The following is an 18,558-nucleotide window of genomic DNA, read 5'->3' on the forward strand; positions in this document are numbered from 1 at the left end:
ACAGATATGAGGGCATACTTGTTTTGTTTTGTAGAAACTGTAGCTCTGCTTCACACTGCTATAAGTGTCTAATGACATATGCTTCTTTGCACGCAATATTAGTATCATCAGACAGGAAGGAAAGGGCTGACTACGGCAAAGAAATTCAAGCTCCTAGTTCTCAAAGCAGGTCCTATATCCTGAAAGAGGGAAAAAAAATATTCCATTTCAAGAGAATGGATCAAAATAGTCAAATACATATAAGAATACACAAGAAAATATTTTAGTCTGAATTTCTCCTAGCTACGTATATCACTGTATAACCACCTATAGGAGTCATTGCAACAAAAGCTATATGGTGCCCATGTGCATTTCTAAACTAATAAACAGTTTACATTTTTTGGTAACTATTAATTGCTAAATTAATTTATTAGACTACTATAAAGCCACATGAAAAAAATGACAAAGATCTTTCCTGATGTGACTCCAAATTTATTTAATAACCAATTTTATTTTTTTCCCCAGAAGTAACCTGCCATACTGTCAGCCAAGAGCTCAGCTTGACAAAGCATTTTTATATCAACAGCTACTCTGGAAATACAAGGAAAGAAAAACTGCTTCCTAGGGAGCACAGTCCTGCAACTTATTCACCCGCATGGCTGAAATGTATTCAATTTAGAAATTGATTTTCCGGTCTTTTTCCCTGTATTTGTTTAGACATTTAAGCACTAGGTAGACTATGTCTCTGTGTAACCTATAAGTCTATATGTATATAAACTAAATATGTATATGGAATAAGTTATTTTTCAAAGGCTGAATGAGAATATAATCTACTACAAAAATGGCTACTTCTGTTCAAAGTTGTAAATTATATCAATAAAACTTTGCAATCCAGATTACGGCTCTTAAACAGAAACAGGCCTGAGCGCGAGTTTACCTGGGTTTGTCTGCAGCTGCTGATGGTTATAGCAGCCATCGACTCCACAAAAATGCAGTAATAGTTAACTTTCAGATGTAGATTGAAGCCTACAAGGGAGATAGAGGCAGAGGCAGATCTCCAAGGGCTGAACTGATTTGCCATTCCTGTTAGTTATAATTGAAAGGGACTAGTAGAACTGGGCTAATTGTTGCTCTCTCTTCAGCTATTACCATTTTGTTTTAACTGCTATTCTTGAGATTTAGGGAAATCTGCTCTCACCTACTAATCAAATTATCTATGCAAAACTACCCTAAATTATTTATTCTGATCTTCCCTTAGAAGCTATTAGAGACTGTTCTATTATTTGCTTTTATTCATTCTTTCATAAGTTTTAGTATTTTTCTATTCACCTATCAATCAAGTTAGTAAAAAAAGTTGTTGCTTCCCATGTTATTGTAATACAAGATGTGTACTAATAATAATTTTAGTTCCTTAGTATCAGAATTAGATGCGCCTGAGAATACATAGCCAAATTCCAGTCCCTTTGTAGCCAGCACAGAACTTGAGGACTTATTTCCACTGTCAATAACACCGAGGACTTGCCTGAGTTGAATTATCTTCTCTTATGCAGCTGAGGTGCACGAGTCTGCCAAAAAGCTCTGGGTGCCCAGTTCCCATTCATTTCAGCATACAATGGTTTCCAAACCCCATTTTGGGCTGAACTGTAGGAAGCTCTGAAAATCGCCGGTCATGCAAAGACTAGACCATCCTCTTAAATTCTGTTTGAAGAGTCCTCTCTTATGTTCCTGAGAAAAAGACGGATGGCAAAGACACAAGTCGATGTGGCCAGCCACCTTGCTCTGGCTGAAGCACCATGCTGGGAGGGAGAGGCTAGGAGACATCCCAAACATGACCGTCTCTACCCTTTCTCAATACTATTTTTTCCTAGGGAAGGGGAGAAATCATCCCCTATGAAAAGGGGACAAACTATGAAAGGGCAGAAGAGCCTTCATGGTGGAATTTTTGGGGCAAGAGCCCTAACTATCTCAAAGATGCAAAAAGCAGCGAAGTAAAATGACTGGCCTTGTACTCAGATCAAATGTCCCCTTGAATGGGTGACTATGGGAAAGCTTTTACTTTAATTCAGTGTGAGCCGTTCATCCGGGAGCCGTGTATTTCTCCAGCTTTGAGCAGGGATTTGCTTTGATAATTTAGGATGGGATGGAACAAAGTAAGCTCTCACCTAGCTACAGCCCTCACCCACCTGTGTGTCTGGGAGTGTTCTTGTATAAAATTAATTGACATAACAATTTACTAGACCTGAGAGTACTTGTTCTTGTAGTGGGAATGTATATTTAGTGTCTGCTATTAATGAGTTCTTGGAAAATTTCCCATAAGATTTCTTCGGGCAGGGATACAAGATCTGCTATATCCATAAAACACAATAGCTTGCAGCTGTGTTAGCATGCTTAGTAGCACATTAATGACACTATATTATTAAGCGAGTTCAAAGAAAGAGCAAACCATTGCAAAATCCTTCCTAGGCCCAACAGGATTTTTAGCCCCCTAACAGAAGCTCTTCAGTCTACTGACTCACGGCGTAGTTCGAGGTCTCCCTGAATCTCCCTACCCTACCCCGCAGCCCCCCAGCCACACAGCAGACCGTTCGGGTTTCTCTCCCTACAACTCTTCACTAATCCCTTCCTTCTGCAAATTTAATAAAAGCCCTTTGCAAGATGTCAAAGCAGGCATTGAGTGACACACCAGGCTGAAGGCAGAGCACTTTGAAGAGGCATTAAGGGGAGGTCCAGGCTCTCAGGCACGGCTGGAAGCTCCCAGCGGGCACGCCGGAGACACTGGTAGTCATGGACCTCTGAGGGGTGCATCTTCCACTTCGCTTTCCCTTCCCAGTTGAGAGATTAGGTATGCCACAAAGAGTTGCCTAAAGTCACTGTTTCCATGCAATTGGTGCCTTTATCATGAAAAAGTTATTGCTAGACTTGATATAATTTCACAATGAACTGTGGTAACTACTCTCATCACAGCTCACCTTAGTGATCTTATTAATATTAAAAGAAAACATCCAGTTCCACAGTACAAACTGGTACGTACAAAGCTTGAACCGTAGCCCAGAACGCAGCAGCATTATTTGTGTTTTCCACCAGAAATTCTTTTTTGTGGTAGCCCATCGTGCAGGCACTGCTACCACTGCAGTTTCACAGCTAAATCGCGTGGGATCTGAAATCTCGCCCAGGGTAGCCTATGCACTTCAGCACTACCTGGGGAAAAACGAAAACACACCACAGATTCAGCTCTAAAAAACTGTCATGAAAGGGCTTATAGAGCTGCTAGGCAGAACAAGAAGTAGCCAAATGGAAGAAGAGAGGCCATCAACAGGCACAGGTTGAACAGGACAGGAGATGAGCTTGGGGAAAACAGGAAACAAAAGGAAGGGAAGGAAAGGAGAAAGAAGAGGGCTCAGTGGGTCCTCTGGGGCACCAATGAAAACAACTTGTGAAAGAAAAAAATTATTCTCTACAAAAAAGTGAATGAGATGGTGAGATGTGAAGTGGAATAAGAGGCTATCCAGTAGCACCAGAAGTTCTGGGGGTACTCCTCATAGAAGTGATCCCTTATCACAGGAAGGTTCATCAGTTTCAAACAGGGACATCACGCACCAAGAAGTTCCAACTGAAGTGCACACAGCCTTATTTTCACTGGAATTATCCAAATATGAAAGAAAGTCACGTCAAGTAATCAAGCAGGCTAATCCTCTGGAAATGACTAACCATAAAACTCTATGTGGGAAGTGGGATGTCCCATCAGCTGCACCAGTGTCCGCAATAAAAAAAATCCATTTTGCTTATAGTCAAAAAGAAGAAATTCAATGACAGATGGTCATCCTAAGTGCTATGAGTTGTCTCCATATATAATGAAAAATATATAAACCTTCTGTTGCACAGTGGAGGAGAGAGGTTCGAACACCTGTTCCAAATTATTATGATACTATAAACATTCTTGGAAATTGGAAGGCCCCATGTTTTAAGAAAGTGAGAAGTGCCATTGCCAGCTAAACTAAATTGAGTAGGCTTGGGTCCAGTAAGCAGTGAAAGAGAGAATTATGTGTATAGCCCGCTGGCATACAGCTGATAAGAAAACTGAGTGGGCATAAAGTTTAAGCCTAACGCTGTAGAAATCCTGTCATTTTATGAAGTATATACATAAATTAGCTGTGCAAATGATATTTAATGTACTTCCAATGTTTTCTTTTCAGACTTGTCACCTCTGGAATCCCTCCACAACAGAATGGATCATCTGAAGGGTCCAAATTAAAAGAAACATTAGGTAGGTTTGGCTAAAATTTTAAAAAAAGTTTTCATCCAATATCTAGCAAAGACTGACTGAATTTTAGTTCACTCTAAGGGACACAAGTTGTTGCCATTTCATTACTTCTTGCAAACCCATTCCAAAGATGGATCCAAGTTCACCTCAGTATGCAGTAAAGTTATCAGTATCTTTTGCCTGATTCCTTCCAGAAAACATCCACGTCCTTGAAGCTCTTATAACAAAATGCTGACAATTACAGAGGGGCAGCATATCCAATGATTAACCCAAAAGGTATACGCCACTTGCAACAGGCTGTGGCAAGTAGATGTTGTCCCAATGCCTCTATGCACAGCAGGTCAGACACCGGGAAATGCACATTTCTGTTCCATCACATAGGTACACATCTGTTATTCAACGTGAATTCCTGTTTCTACACCATCAAGTGAGAAGTACTGGCATATTTATTGAACAAATTAAAAGGGAGAATCTTTTCAGTCTGCAGTTTCATAAGTTGGACAGATACAAGAAGCTCCTCAGAAGCACCGTGCAGTTGATGCAGCCTTTTAGCATCCACAACTACACTGACAGCACCATTAGATATTAAAGAAACATAAGGAAGGCCTTATGAAGCAAATGTATTAAATTTATGATTAAAATGTATTATTAATGTTCCCAGACACTTCAGTGTTTTAGGCAAGCATCAGTATGCCACCTTTCAACCTGGGGAACTGCTTACACAAGCTGTATTTAGACTGTAACCGTGTCTCCTTTGTATAGCTTTTGCATGCTTTTTGGTAGCACTGCTCCCTTGTATAACGCATACTATCAAATTTGTGTCATAGCAAACTCAAACAGTGAAATCAAGAAAATTCTATTGCAGTACCTCTTACTTTTCAGTTATCGATTAATCCAGGAATAGCAACAGAAGTGAAAGTAAAGAGCTAAAAGTTATGGTTTTACTTTTTTCCCCATACACACATTGTAGAAGGATTTGGGGTACAGCTCTCAACCTACAGAGAGGAGAGCTCCTCAAGCACTGAGATCAACATAGCTCCATCAACTTCGTTACACTTCAGCTGCAGTTAAAGGAAATAGCAGCCAGTTAATCATAAATGCTATGCAGTATTTGCTTGGGTGAAAGACAGAGTATTTGAAGTAGCCCAAGTGCCATACTGGCTGATTCATCTTATTATTCTACTTGAACTAAAAATAAAAAAGACTTCCTTATAATTGGCTTACTTTCCTTTGGCTGAACAGAATTCAACAAGTCTATTCTAAATACAAGCAGACATGCTGCGTGCTTTTCAGATTTGCCTTTCAAAGCCAGACACTGGGATTACAAAACTGACACCCACCTCTTTCCTGTTTAAGATTATGTGTAGAGTTTATTTTTTATGTATTTTTTGTCTTTTTTATTATTATTTGAGCGCAAAATTTATATAAGTGTGCTTTACAGCAGTACAGAATTTTTAATCAGTTTAAAACTATTTAAACCGAACTAATCTGTTCTGGGCATAGAAGTTATTTTGGAGGGTATTCCTCTCTATTCTTCCTAGAATGTTGACGAAAAATCTAGAGTATTTTTATGAATTAAGTCTACTTTATATGCTTTACTTTACATGCTATGATGCCCAGTCAAGTTCTTAGCTTGCCACACTCCTGAATATGACTGTTGACTGTAGCTATGCTGATTCTAAAGAACCTATGACGATGAGAAAACCGGGCACCAGTAGGTTGAACTTGCCTGGTATGTATCCTCCGTAAAGTCACTCACAAAAAAAACAAACACACTTGGTAGGGTATTTCCAAAGCCAAAAGCAAAAAGTACAAGCCAAAAGCACAAGCAGTACCTAAGACATACTCTTTTTGTGGTGAGACTCCATAACTTTATCTATTAGCCCTTAAACCAAAGGTGGTAAAAGACCAGTCCATTTACTAAAATGGAACATAGCCAAAAAAAATCTAGAAGATTCAGTGTCTACCCTGCACATGCTGTTGCAGAAACATGCAGCACTGTCTACTTCAAATCCAATTTTTTATTTCCTGAAAGAGACATTGTGGACAGGGCAGCACTAGTTCAAGTTGAGATCACATTTTCAAACTGCCAGCTTTCAACTTCATTTCCTCTACACAGATTATTACTTCTTTCTATAAAAATAAAAGCCCGAAGGATAAAATTTGATATTGCTTAACATATTGATTAGAACTATAGATCATAAACATCAGCATATGGCATTGCATTGTCAATCCTTGTTCTGATGCTCCTGATGAAATGCATGAAGCTAGATGCTGGTTGCACTTTAGCAACACTTTGGACACACTGGTAATTGATTCATATTGGTCTACAGATTAGGTTTTATCTACGTGAGTATATCACCAAGTGTACAAAAACAGAAACCGTACTTACATTATCGGTTTAGCAGTTATTAAAAATAGAAACAAAAAATGCACAAACTAAACTTACTGGGTAGAAAAGAATGCCTTTTAAGGTGTATATTATTTTCAATACTTAACAGATCTAAAGGTCGCATAAAATTCAAGTAAGACCCCTAACACAAACAGTACTCAAGCACTGTAGGACATGGTCGCAATTTAAGACACCGTTGCAAAATCTGTTATAAGCCTACAAGGTAAAATAGAACCTTATTTAACGAGGTACTAGCATAATCTGAAGAAGTAGAGGCAGCTCTGGGGCTTGCTGTGATGTCCAGAAAGCCCCTGGAGGCCAGCAGGCCCCAGAGCAAGCGCCACGTGCCATCTGCAGCGCATGCCGGTGAGGTCACGCAGCATGGCCACCCTGCACCCAGTCAGCCTTTGGACGGTGCTCCAGGCGTACGTCTTCAAAAGTGGTGGGAGCAGAGATCTCCGAAAGCACTAGGACTTCTCCCCACCATCTTCGATGGCACCAGGATCAGGACTATGGAGAATTTTATATATTGAAAAAAACTACACGCATCGTCCTACTTTTTGTCAAGTACACAGGTTCCTTTGGTGCTTTTGAGACAAAATGCAGGTAGTCGCCACCCAAAGCAGTGGGTCCAATCTGCACAGTTTTGATGACCAATTTTCAGCTTTCACCAGCCCAAGTTAAGGCCACCAGTGTAAGCAGGATAAAAACCATCTCCTACAACACAAAAGTGCAACTTTTTGGATGGATTTGCCAGCCTACTTTTCTACTCACTTAAACATTCCTGAGTTTCTACTTTACTTCCTTATTTTAAAAAAATTAATGTGAAAGACCTACTTTTACAGCAGTAACATCAATATTTTATATTCTCCCTTTTGCTGTAAAGATACCAGGCTGATTTACACATTGTTTAAAAAAAAGTACTGAACCCATCATATTATGTAATATAAAATACCACCTTTGTCTCCAAGGGAACATCACATGTTAATCCAAAGCTACAGAAATAGTCTGAGAATTAAATCTCCAACAAAACTCACAGTGGACGAAGTGTTAAGATAAAGGAAACTCTCGTATTCTTTAAAAATGAGCTTGCTTTGCCAGAGCAATCCCAGAAGGACTTTAGAAAATTATTATTTTATTTCTGACATAATTGGCACATCAGAGTGACAATGCACGTTCAGTAGTGTCCTAAATTGTCACAAATGATCTATTTTAAGTGGCTGAATAAAAAGCCATTAAAAACGTGGCTGCACAGCAATGCTGATCATCAGCAACTCTCAGCCCAGCAATCCATCTCTGCCAGCAGGAATTTTTATTCTACCTTTTTTTCATTCCTTTATTATCCATTTGTAGACTGACCCACTTATTGGTAATAATGTCAGGATTTTTTTTTTATTATTGTTATTACTACTGCTTTTTATTTTAGGAAGCAAAGCCAAATAAAATTGTCATGAAAGTGTGCACTTAATTTTTTTTTTTAACATACGAAAATATTTGTAGAGTAGATGATTTCATGATTAAGAAATGGCACGCAACCAGTTAGACAAAAGCCACTTGGCCATGTACTGACAAATCTCTAGTGTACAGGATTCACGCACTTTTAAGGAAGCTGTGAAAGTGCAGACTTAATCATGGATGGAGAGATGACTACTGCCATGGGTTTTCCTCAGGAATCCTCTGCTAACATCACTGGAAAGTTCTGAGCACTGGTTTAAGCTTTTTGCTGTGACACGATACATATCTCAGTTCCATCCCAAAGACAATTTTGCAATTGTGTCTGTTTTGATAGATTTTATAAAATATACTAACAAGATGTAGCGCTGTAATGCAGAAATATCCAGAAAATATACAGAATTAAACACTTGGAACAGCCTCTACTAGATGTTGCACAGTAACACTGACCAGAAATCTTTGAGTGCTTGCTTCTTTCTTCATTTTTTTCCTCCCTTCTCCTTTTAAACCAGTAATCTAAAGTAATCCAACAAAATAGTTGCCCTGCCACCATTTCAACTAATCTGAACAAATCAAAGCTGAGGCAGTGGCACACGTATATAGGTACTGACTTGACAAAGTACCTGAATCCCTCCAAGGTCAAGCACACACTTAAGTTCTTTCTGAAATAGGGCTGAACTTGCTGGCTTTAAGTGGAAAACAATAGCAAGTAAGGTTCTGTAGAGGTAAATCATGGCTTCCTAAATCACACTACTTGGGAAAAAAAAAAAACTCAGGGACCTGCTTCACTTATCTCCATTGTCTTCTGACATTTTGGACCAAGAACCATCAAAATCATCCACCTTCAGTCTAGGGTACCCCTGCGATTTTCGGTACTCCAGAACTTTTCCGTCAGCAAAATGAATAAGTGATCCCACCACCCACAGACTGCCTGACTTCATCCCATTCAGCCTCGCTCATACTATATATTAAATACTCTAGAGGATATCACCCACAGCCTTAGCTGAACTGAGGGCTAGCGGTGTTTTGGGGCAATGGCAATAACATACACGGCTGGTGGTCTTGCTAACAGCAAGGTGTTTTTTTCCTCTGCTTTTCACATACAGACAATTTGGGTGTTTCCTACACCACACACACCCTCAGGAGACACCCAATAGCAGCCTTTAAACATGTAAAAGAGGAGAGAGGATGCTTTCCTTCATGCCTATTGGGAACAGTACAAGAGTAATAGGCTTAAACAGAAGCAGAGATTTAACTAGAATACTGGGATTTTTTTCTACTACTAAAGAGCGCTAATCAGTGAAACGTTATTTAGGGACCTCCATCAGGATAGGTTTTTAAGAGGTTAGACAAGCATCTGCCAGGCAGGCAAAGAGGCTAGAAAATCTCTCAGTTGTAAGAAAGAGGGCAGAGGGGGACCTTCCTAGGGGCAAAAGTTCACTAGACTTTCCCTGTGCTTAATTCAGTAACTTGCTCGCTGTCAGTATTTTTGCTAAAAGTTACAGAGGCCAAGTGACCTTCCCTGTGGTGGGAGAGAACAAAGCCAGTGCAAGAACCAGGATTATAAACACAGACGTGGAACACCTGCATACCCATTTGCAGCTCTCCCATTGCATATGTGTGTATCATATGTACGTACGTGTGCACAGAATGTATGTATGCACACAGACAAATTTTCAGTTACATGGCCTGTAGGCAGGAGGCACTCTGAAGGACGTACCAATGCCTCAGCAGGGCAGGGATGCTTCCATGCAAATCCCCCGCAGAAGCATAAAGCAGCTTCCACTTAACTCTTCGGGAACAGAGTTTCCCTCCTGGCCTCGCCAGTGCTTTATCCTTCATCCACGAGAGAATGCTACATGATATTTTATACGTTACATTTTTATGCACACTTTATCTCTCCTCCTTTTCAAGTTTTATTTAATAGCAAACAGCTTGTCTTCTTAACAAGAAAGAGCAAAGTGACAGAAAACAAATTAGTTTCTAAATTTAACACTGTGTTACGTTGCCAAGGCAACTGAAGATCTACAATTACACAAAGCAAATAATACCCACTTGTAGGAGCAGAACCAAAACTAATTCTAGAAAAGATTTGGTCTTGGAATATAATTACACTCAAATAACAAACTAATAATTTTAAAACTACATTAGCTCATCAGGGTTATATCTGGTTGCATTCAGGAAAGTCAAATACTCCCAGGTTATACTCAGGAAATGGCTTCTGAGAGACAAACAATGAAATCTGTATTTGCCAAGTTACAAGAGGTTTATATGTACTCCCTACAGCAGTCAAAAATCATTTTTGTATGCAAATGAATCATGTCTCGGTACCCAGAGTTTTACAAGAGATGTGTTTAGCTACCAAAGACGTACGGGAATAAAACAATGGTGAATACCAAGTGAACTTCTCGAGGTCCTGGTGGCAGCACGATCTCCAAAGCGGCACAGAAAGCAGGAGACAGAACATGAAGAATTTCTGATTGTTTCAAAAATATCCCATTTGTCCCAGGTACAAAGATCCGAGGCAGCCGTGGAAAGCAGTAAGAAAAAGAACGAACAGCACCAACGCTGGATGTCAGTGAGCAGAGTGCCGCGCAGCACCGGTGCACAGACCTGGGGGCTTATCGCCCTTCTGAGCCTGCGGCTCCACACCTGCAGGAGCCCACATGGGACTGGCCTTTATATAAAACAGCTCTGAAGTGTGGGAAATAATGAAAAAGGATATCTGTAACCAGATGCCAGGTTCAGAGGTAACAGGCACTTCTCATTGGCCTTCTGGAAAGGATACCTCAGTGAAGAAGGCATTCAAAAACCCCACGTTCTAAAAAACAAGTATCAAGTTTAAAGTAGGACCTGAAAAATGTATTACATACAGGTTATTTTGCATGTTCTTAACACACCTGGGCATCTTACTGTCAAGTGAGTAGAGGGAAGCACTTGTCTCCAGATGCGTCCAAAAATGTTTATTATTTCTTTGTAATATGTCATAATCCTGCAGCGTGACTGACTAGCCTGATGATGTTTTGGAAAAACCATCTGCCAGTTGTCGTCTTTTTTTGAGGTATAACCACAAGATAAATAGTATTCCTCACTAAAATAGACGTTGCACTCAAGATGAACCTTACCTCTTCCAACTCCCCTTTGTGTGCCCTGTTGTATAAAGAGCTTACAAAAAATCATCTGCTGAAAAAAAGTTATGCAAAATGTATCGGCACTGCGGATGTCAACTAAGCACGCAGCACCCCTTCAAAATCCAGACCTCCAGGGATTGTTCCAAGCGAACTCGCTTGGGCTCTGCAAGAGGCAGGCGTGGATCTGAATGCCTACATGACAGGCTTAAAAATGTAGCAATACCCCCTCTATATTTTGGTGTTAAGACCTCTACGGATGCCCACAAGCTAGTGAAATGCTGCGATGATTGTCCAGACGGGCCTGCAGATTACCTCTGAGGGGTACATGAAGCACTGCTGGGTAGCAGGAAGCTCTGAGCTGTAAGTGCTGTGAGACCAGGGAGCTGGAAGGGCTCCTGGGCCTCTCCCTGCTGACACCCCAAACCTTTACTGCACGTCAGCACTGCCCTCACAAACCCGGACAGGTTTCTTACGCAGCACTCCCACTCCTCCCGCAGTCAGAAGCCTTCCATTAGTTTTCAGCCTAAATTTATTCAAAACCAGTTTTTAAATCACTTGTCCTGCTGACAAAAAACGTCCTCTGGAGTTTACCCCCCTCCATTTCCCTCACACCCAGATGTATTCATGCACAGCAATCATTTCCCTTCATTTTGCTCAGCTAAATGAGCAGAGCTGCTTCAGCCTCCGCTGGGACTGGCTCTTCTGTCCCCCCCTGTCAGTCCAACAGCCTTTCTGGGCATCTGCTCTGGCCCAAATTCTGCTTTCCCCGAGCACAGGTAGCCGCAGCCCCAGACAGATTTCAGCTGAGGACTCGACAGCACCTTTCACAACACGCTGCATTGTATGAACAGGTCAGAAGCATCGACTAAATGCCCCAGAGGTCTCTCTCTTCCTGCTGGTGCTGAATGATATTCATGTTGTTAGTCCTCGGGACATAACCCTGAACTTGCACTACTCGATTTCATCATAATTCTATTATTCTCATCTTCAACACCATCCAGCTCTGCCTAATTAATCCAATTTTTCTCAGCATTGACAGCGTCTTCTGGTTTTATGTCATCAGAAAATTTCATTAGCACATTTTTCACTTTAGTGCCAAAGTCATCAGCCAAAAAATAATATTTCTCTTAAGCCAGCCTTTCAAGGAACTCCACTGACAGTTATCCCCTTGCCCACTACTCTTTCAACACAACCTATTGTTCTCACCTCTTTGGTTCATATCTTAGGCTCTTTACAGCTTTTCTATTAAATCTAATTATCTCCTGTTTAACTACTAATTGGCTTCCTGGAAACCCTGCTCCATCATTTAGTCTTTGGAGACTAAAATAAGTTTGCCTGTTTATGTGGGCAGGAACAGCGTGCTGCCCAGATTTGTGGGAACGGTCACAGTCACTGTGCCATCAGAGGGTGCAAAGGGCAGCAGCCAAAGCTGCCCTAATGCCTTTTGTGTGTGCAAGGACCGCAGGCTGAGCCCAGCATCCTTCTTTACAACATCTGGATGGCTAAAATGGCTGCGGGGCTACCTACACCTAGATTTCCCAGCTGGCTTCGCACCAAGGATGGTCTACCATCTCCCTGCTCTTTGATAAAGAAACACGCTCCTTACATGGTAATTAAAGGAAACTTCAAATAGCTAACACTTTTTTTTTTTAACACTAAGTTTGCACTATTAAAATATCATAAGCATGAGACACTTTTTAGAAGACTCCCGTGGGCAAAATAGGCATTCCTATAAGGAATTTTTCGAATTGTCCCTTTTTCAGAAATAGCACTGATTTCAGCAAGGTTACACCATGGATTAATGTGACCCAGTCTCTTTGATACACTCAAAGCAAATCAATCTGTCATGGGTCTCAAGCTGTGAATACCTGCTCAAATAATTAAAACACTCAGCAGGGAACTTATTCAAAAGGTCAACTTTTAACAAAGATGAATTCAATTATATCTCATACCCATAAAATTTGTTTCAAATTAACAGAAAACAATGGATTACCCAATGTATCTTATACCAGCATTAAAAATGCTACTTATTTACACAAATAGTTGGAAAGAAATGGCACATGCACCTCAAACTCATTTGTCATGTAAAATTAATGCAATATATTGCACTGGTGGTCCCCCGGTGGACAGTAAATAAAAGCATTTTAGTTTTAGATTACTGAATCTTTATGAATAAAAACTGGTTTTATGTTGCAACAAGCTTAAGTTAAGTATCCCTAGGTGCAGATAGAGGATCATATGGTACTAATTTAAGCCTTTTTTCTGCAAAGCTTTTGTGGTGGCATCCAATTTTCAAACCAAAGGAAGATCATCTTCACACAGCCAATATGTACACCGTGCAACACAGAAAGTGCCCCTCTCTTTCTTGCCCTCTTTCCCTGAGAGTTTCCTAGCAAGCAAAGGATGAGATAGATATCTAATAGACTAATTCAAGAACAGGAAAAGGTTTCAGTGAATTCAGGTGGAACAAGAGCAAGCTCTGGACCCTAATGGGGCTGAACTCACCACCCTAGGATGGTGTTCTTTAGGCACTCAAAAGCAGTCCAAGGAAATAAAGTTCAGTTCACTAGTAGTATTCATAATCTATGTCACAATCACTAATTATGATTCTTCAGAACTGAGACAGCTAAAAATTACCTAGCTTGACCAAATAAACTGATCCATCTGAATTAATATAATTTATCATTATATTCTTCATTTCTTCAGATAAGCATGAAACTGGGAGTTGAAAATATCAATATCTAAAAAGTAATAAGTGCATATTTCTGAAAGTGAATTACTTTTAAGACTTTTCCTTATTTGACTCGCTGGCAGAGCAGTGGCTTACATGCAACAGCAAGGTGAAATTTAAAATACCATATTAATTTTTGTTAAACAAAATTGAAGGAAGACATGATCCAGCAGAAATTTAAGAGACAGTCCTCATTTCACACTAATTCCCTGAAAATAAGCAACATCCCAACTTATTTCAGCAAAATTTTTTCTTCTCTACAGATTATTCTGAGCAATTCCCTACTATAACGGAAAAGGTCTTTGCACTGATGCAAAGGAAAAGCATCAGTGGAAAGGAAAAGGTTTTTCCTTAAAGGAAAACTCCAGTTATGTGGGGATCTCCAATAGATTTTGAGCACCTCCACATTAGAAAGTGAGAGGTGAGAGCGAGACTTAGGGTTAGTATTTACCTTTACACTTAAGAAATCTTACCTCTTACCAGGAAGGAATAGTCAGAGTAGTCTGGGTTTTCTGCTCGGACTGTTTCCCCTCTAGGAAATAAATATTCCTCGGTGGTGTTCGCCTATAAAAGAAGGAAAAGTGCTGTCAAATAGCTAGTCTTTACTACCCCAGACATCCACCTTTTGCAATAACAGGGCATGAGCTCTTCCTGTGGAAACCATAAAAGTGAGTTATTGCATGTAATGGGAAGAAAGAATTCAAAGACCACTGATCTTTAAAGAATATATCAGTAAGGTAATATTAAAAAAAAGCAGCAATTAATCAGAATAATTCAGGAGACCATTGCAGGTATAGCAAAGACCAGACACTGAAGTTCAGTACTGACTGTTTTAAAGTTTTGTTAGCCAACACACAGAGCTACTCTTCAGGGTGTCTTAGGACCCAACATACAGGCAGTAAAGCTTCATTCTTCTCTGTAAAAAAAACAAAACTGCACATTTTCCACACCAAATTAATTTCAGCTTTTCCCTTTAAAAAATTTGCTTCCAAAACAAAATGCCTTCCCCCCCTAAAATTTACTAATTCATTTACTAATTCTCTTAGATACACTTCATGGGTTCTACCCCGCCTCTCTGAAGATATTCAGTACTAAGATAACACTTCTGTCCGATGCACATACGTTGTTGTCTGCAACTGTGCCCTCATAATTACAAAAAAAAATCTTCATCCTTAACAGGAGAAAAGATATATGATGGGAAAAATGCTGCTAGGTCAAGATTAATGAGCAGAGACAGAGAAAGAGAGAGTGCTGTCTGAGGTGCTTGCAAAAACTGAATGTTCCCTTCGCAGAGTGTATTTCATTGCCAGAGATCCAAACCTCTTCTCACTTGACCTTTAACAAATTTCTGAAACTTGCAGGGTCACAGCTTTTGCTAATCATCTACCAATCTTGCCATGCTTACTGCTAGAACAGGAATCTACTACTTGTAAGATGGATGATGGAGCGGAAAAACCATCAGTTCATCTGAGAAGGGTAAATTTTTCCTCCCTTGATGATGGATGAGAGCTATTTCTTCTTTCTTCCTCTTCATTTCTCTCTATTGCCATGCAAGAACTTCAGGTAGGAAACTAGCTTCCCAGAACCCTCCTCCCACAGCACCCACATTTGCAGACTCTGCTGCTTGCTTTGACATGCTTTCAGAGAAACTCCAGTCCCACTGAAGACTTCTGGTCATTGAGAGTTTCAAGACTATTCTGTGCTGATCCTCAGCTCAAAGGAGAAACTGAACGAGACGCAAGAGGAATTAGTGAACTCAGGCAGGCTGAATCAACATTAATATAGTTGAACCATCAACACCAAAAGATGTTCCGTGTTGCTCCATAACCCTGTTTGACTCATAAGAGCAGATGTGATCATTCGTTATTGAAATTAAGGGCAGTACATTACTTCTTGGAAATGAATATCATTGCAGCTAAGCTCAAAACTGCATGGAGGACTAAGGAAAAAAATAAACTCCCTTCTTCACAGCCTCTTGACTTCTAAGATTTCTCATCAGAACACCAAAATATATTCAATATATAACTTCAAAATTTATGAAGGCATACAGTGAATATAACATGAAATATAACATCTCAATGTTTGTGGACTACCTATTTTTAAAGAATTCAAAAGATAACAGTAGACTAACACAATGTACATATTATCAAATAGGAATCATTGTTTTGTGATTTTTTAGTAACTTTGGATTTGCTTTGCATGAAGTGAAAGCTAGTTTCACTGTTGACAACATTCAAGGCAAATAGGACATGTAATGAAAATTATAACTGGTCTAGAAAACACAACTATTGATGAGAGGCTAATTAAAAAGAGAAAAGCAGAAAATACTGGGAAGTGTGTGAAAACCATTAGCAGAGTTTAGATGTGCATCTGCATAGGATAAGATAGGTAGATCTGGAGATGCAAAGGGATCTCTTGTCTGGGATCCTACAATTGCGTCCCGCTCTGCAGCCCAATGAGTCACAAGACACAGAATTGTTTACGTTGGAAGAAATGAAATAGAGGTGCCATAGGAGACACAGACGTGCAAAGTTTATCTGAAGGGCTTTTTGTTTCTAGGGTGAATATTCTTTTCTGTAGAAACTATTGCCATTGATAGTGTAAAATTAAACGGTGTGAACGGAACCTCAGCCCTGAACAAAACTAAATTTGTACAAAAGAGTATAAAAGTACATATTCTGTTTTCATTCACATTACATTATACATTACATCTTTAAAAGGATAAAAAGAAAAGCTTTTCTTTTAAACAGGTGAATTGAAGTTTACAGACAGGATGCAATAACTGCATTTTTGTACGCAATAAATGAAATACCTGTTATTCTGTAATCAGCCTTTAGATAACAACTCTACTTGAACCCTTTGGCTGTAATATTCTTGCTATTTGGGGATATGCAATCAATCCTTCCACTCAAGGAAAGGTATCTAATGGTTTTTCTTAAATTACATGTTTATTTTCTTTGCTTGCTGGCACTCTGAGCACTTGAACTTAACATAATTAGGAAATTGCCTCAAAAACATAAACAAAGCTCATTTGTTTTTAACTAATTCAATATATTTGGCACACATTCCTTTGAAAAATCATACTCTCCTTTGCAGCAGCTTAGAAGCCTAATTATAGACATAATACTCATCAAAAATGATACCTTCCCTGTAGTCCCAAGAACACACACTCTTGGAAGCAAGCTATTTCAGGAGATATAATTTTCTGTGACTGCCATCCTTTCTCACTCCTCCCCTGCACCTCTGAATGTGCTGAGCAGTCTGTCCACATCCACACTCACCCTGAATGCACACTTCAGTCTTCCACCCAAGGACTGGAATTACCTCTCCCAGACTTAATCTCAAAATTTATTTTTCCTCTTTCTCTAATATTTCTCCATTGATAGACATTTACACTTGTCTAGAGCAGGCTGCTCTGCTACCTAGTCCCCCCATCCCCTCCCTGGTAACAGCCGTCCCTCCCCACTGCCATCAGCCTTGCCTGCTTTTAACCTCGACATCATCTGTATACACTCAGAAGCTAGCTAGCACAACTAACTTCGTACACCCAGGCAGGCAACCTGGTTCCCAAATAAACTTACACCTTCTGTAGTACAGTATCACAGACCACACCATCCACCTGAGAGCTCACCTCTTGCCAGATCATCAGTTTTTCAGGCAAGAACTGTCTCTTTCTATACTCTAGACTGTTCATAAAACACCTCAGGAGACACTATAAATACACTAAAAATAAACCCCTTTCCAAAAAGGGTTCAGAAGGAAGGCTATGTTGCTGCTCTGTATCTGATAGCTTCAGTAGGCCACACTATCAGGTGAAGTCTGTTCACCTTCAGTCTGATATTCATAATCTAGGAGTGATATTGCTGAAAAAAAAAGTCAGGAGAAATTTCAGACTATTTATAAGGAATGAAGTTTCCAGAGACACTGAAAGCACAGACAAAAGAAAAAGTCCTCACCCAAAAATGCTCCATCTGCAGTGACCAAATACATCTGTACCTGCAAAGTTTCGCAGGTCATACTCATGGGTGTTTTTCCTCTTTTTAAGTTTTTAGTAACAGATGTTTTTGAAGAGTCACCATGCAAACAGTGGTTAATATGAAGCGTTTATGGAAGAAAATGAAGAAACCAGAAGCATTTACACAGAATGTTCAGTTGAGCCACATGCCCTACCACACCCGTTGGCCATAGCAAAGCAGCAGCTACGCTCTTCCACTTTGGTGGGGTGCAGATTATGAAGATCACCTCTTATGAAATGTGCCGTATAAATTCATTAAACTGGGAGATAAGCAGAGGTTTAATTGGATCTTGACAGGATTGAACACTTCCCAAGTGTTGACCGATCTTCGCACCCACAATGCTGAAATCTGATGTTCCTCAATCAACCCAGGCCGGTCTAAGTAAAACTTCTGCAGTTCCTATGGAAGCCATTGAGACAACATCTGTGCTAGAAGCAGTATGGTAAATCAAACAAAGTTTGGGGAGTTGGGAGGGAAATTTTAAGAATGGGTTTTCCCAATAGTGTCTATTGTCTTCCAACTTACAGCTAGATGCACATAGAATTATGAAAACCTATTTATAAAAATGGATTTATAAATCCACTGGAGTCCAATGG

General features: G+C 39.9%; 1 long non-coding RNA gene across 3 annotated transcripts in view; it reads right to left on the reverse strand.

Moving 5' to 3' along the window:
- LOC106043553 (uncharacterized) overlaps positions 1-18,558 on the reverse strand; it is an 87,289-nt gene that overhangs the window by 58,505 nt on the left and 10,226 nt on the right. For all 3 annotated transcript variants that reach the window (XR_010833533.1, XR_010833531.1, XR_010833532.1), the window contains exons 2-3: positions 14,420-14,510; positions 3,011-3,177 (exon numbers count right to left, since the gene is read on the reverse strand). This is a non-coding gene — a long non-coding RNA (uncharacterized lncRNA). The remainder of the gene's footprint in view (positions 1-3,010; positions 3,178-14,419; positions 14,511-18,558) is intronic.

Source organism: Anser cygnoides, chromosome 9, assembly GCF_040182565.1.
Source record: "Anser cygnoides isolate HZ-2024a breed goose chromosome 9, Taihu_goose_T2T_genome, whole genome shotgun sequence".
Lineage (NCBI taxonomy): Eukaryota > Metazoa > Chordata > Aves > Anseriformes > Anatidae > Anser > Anser cygnoides.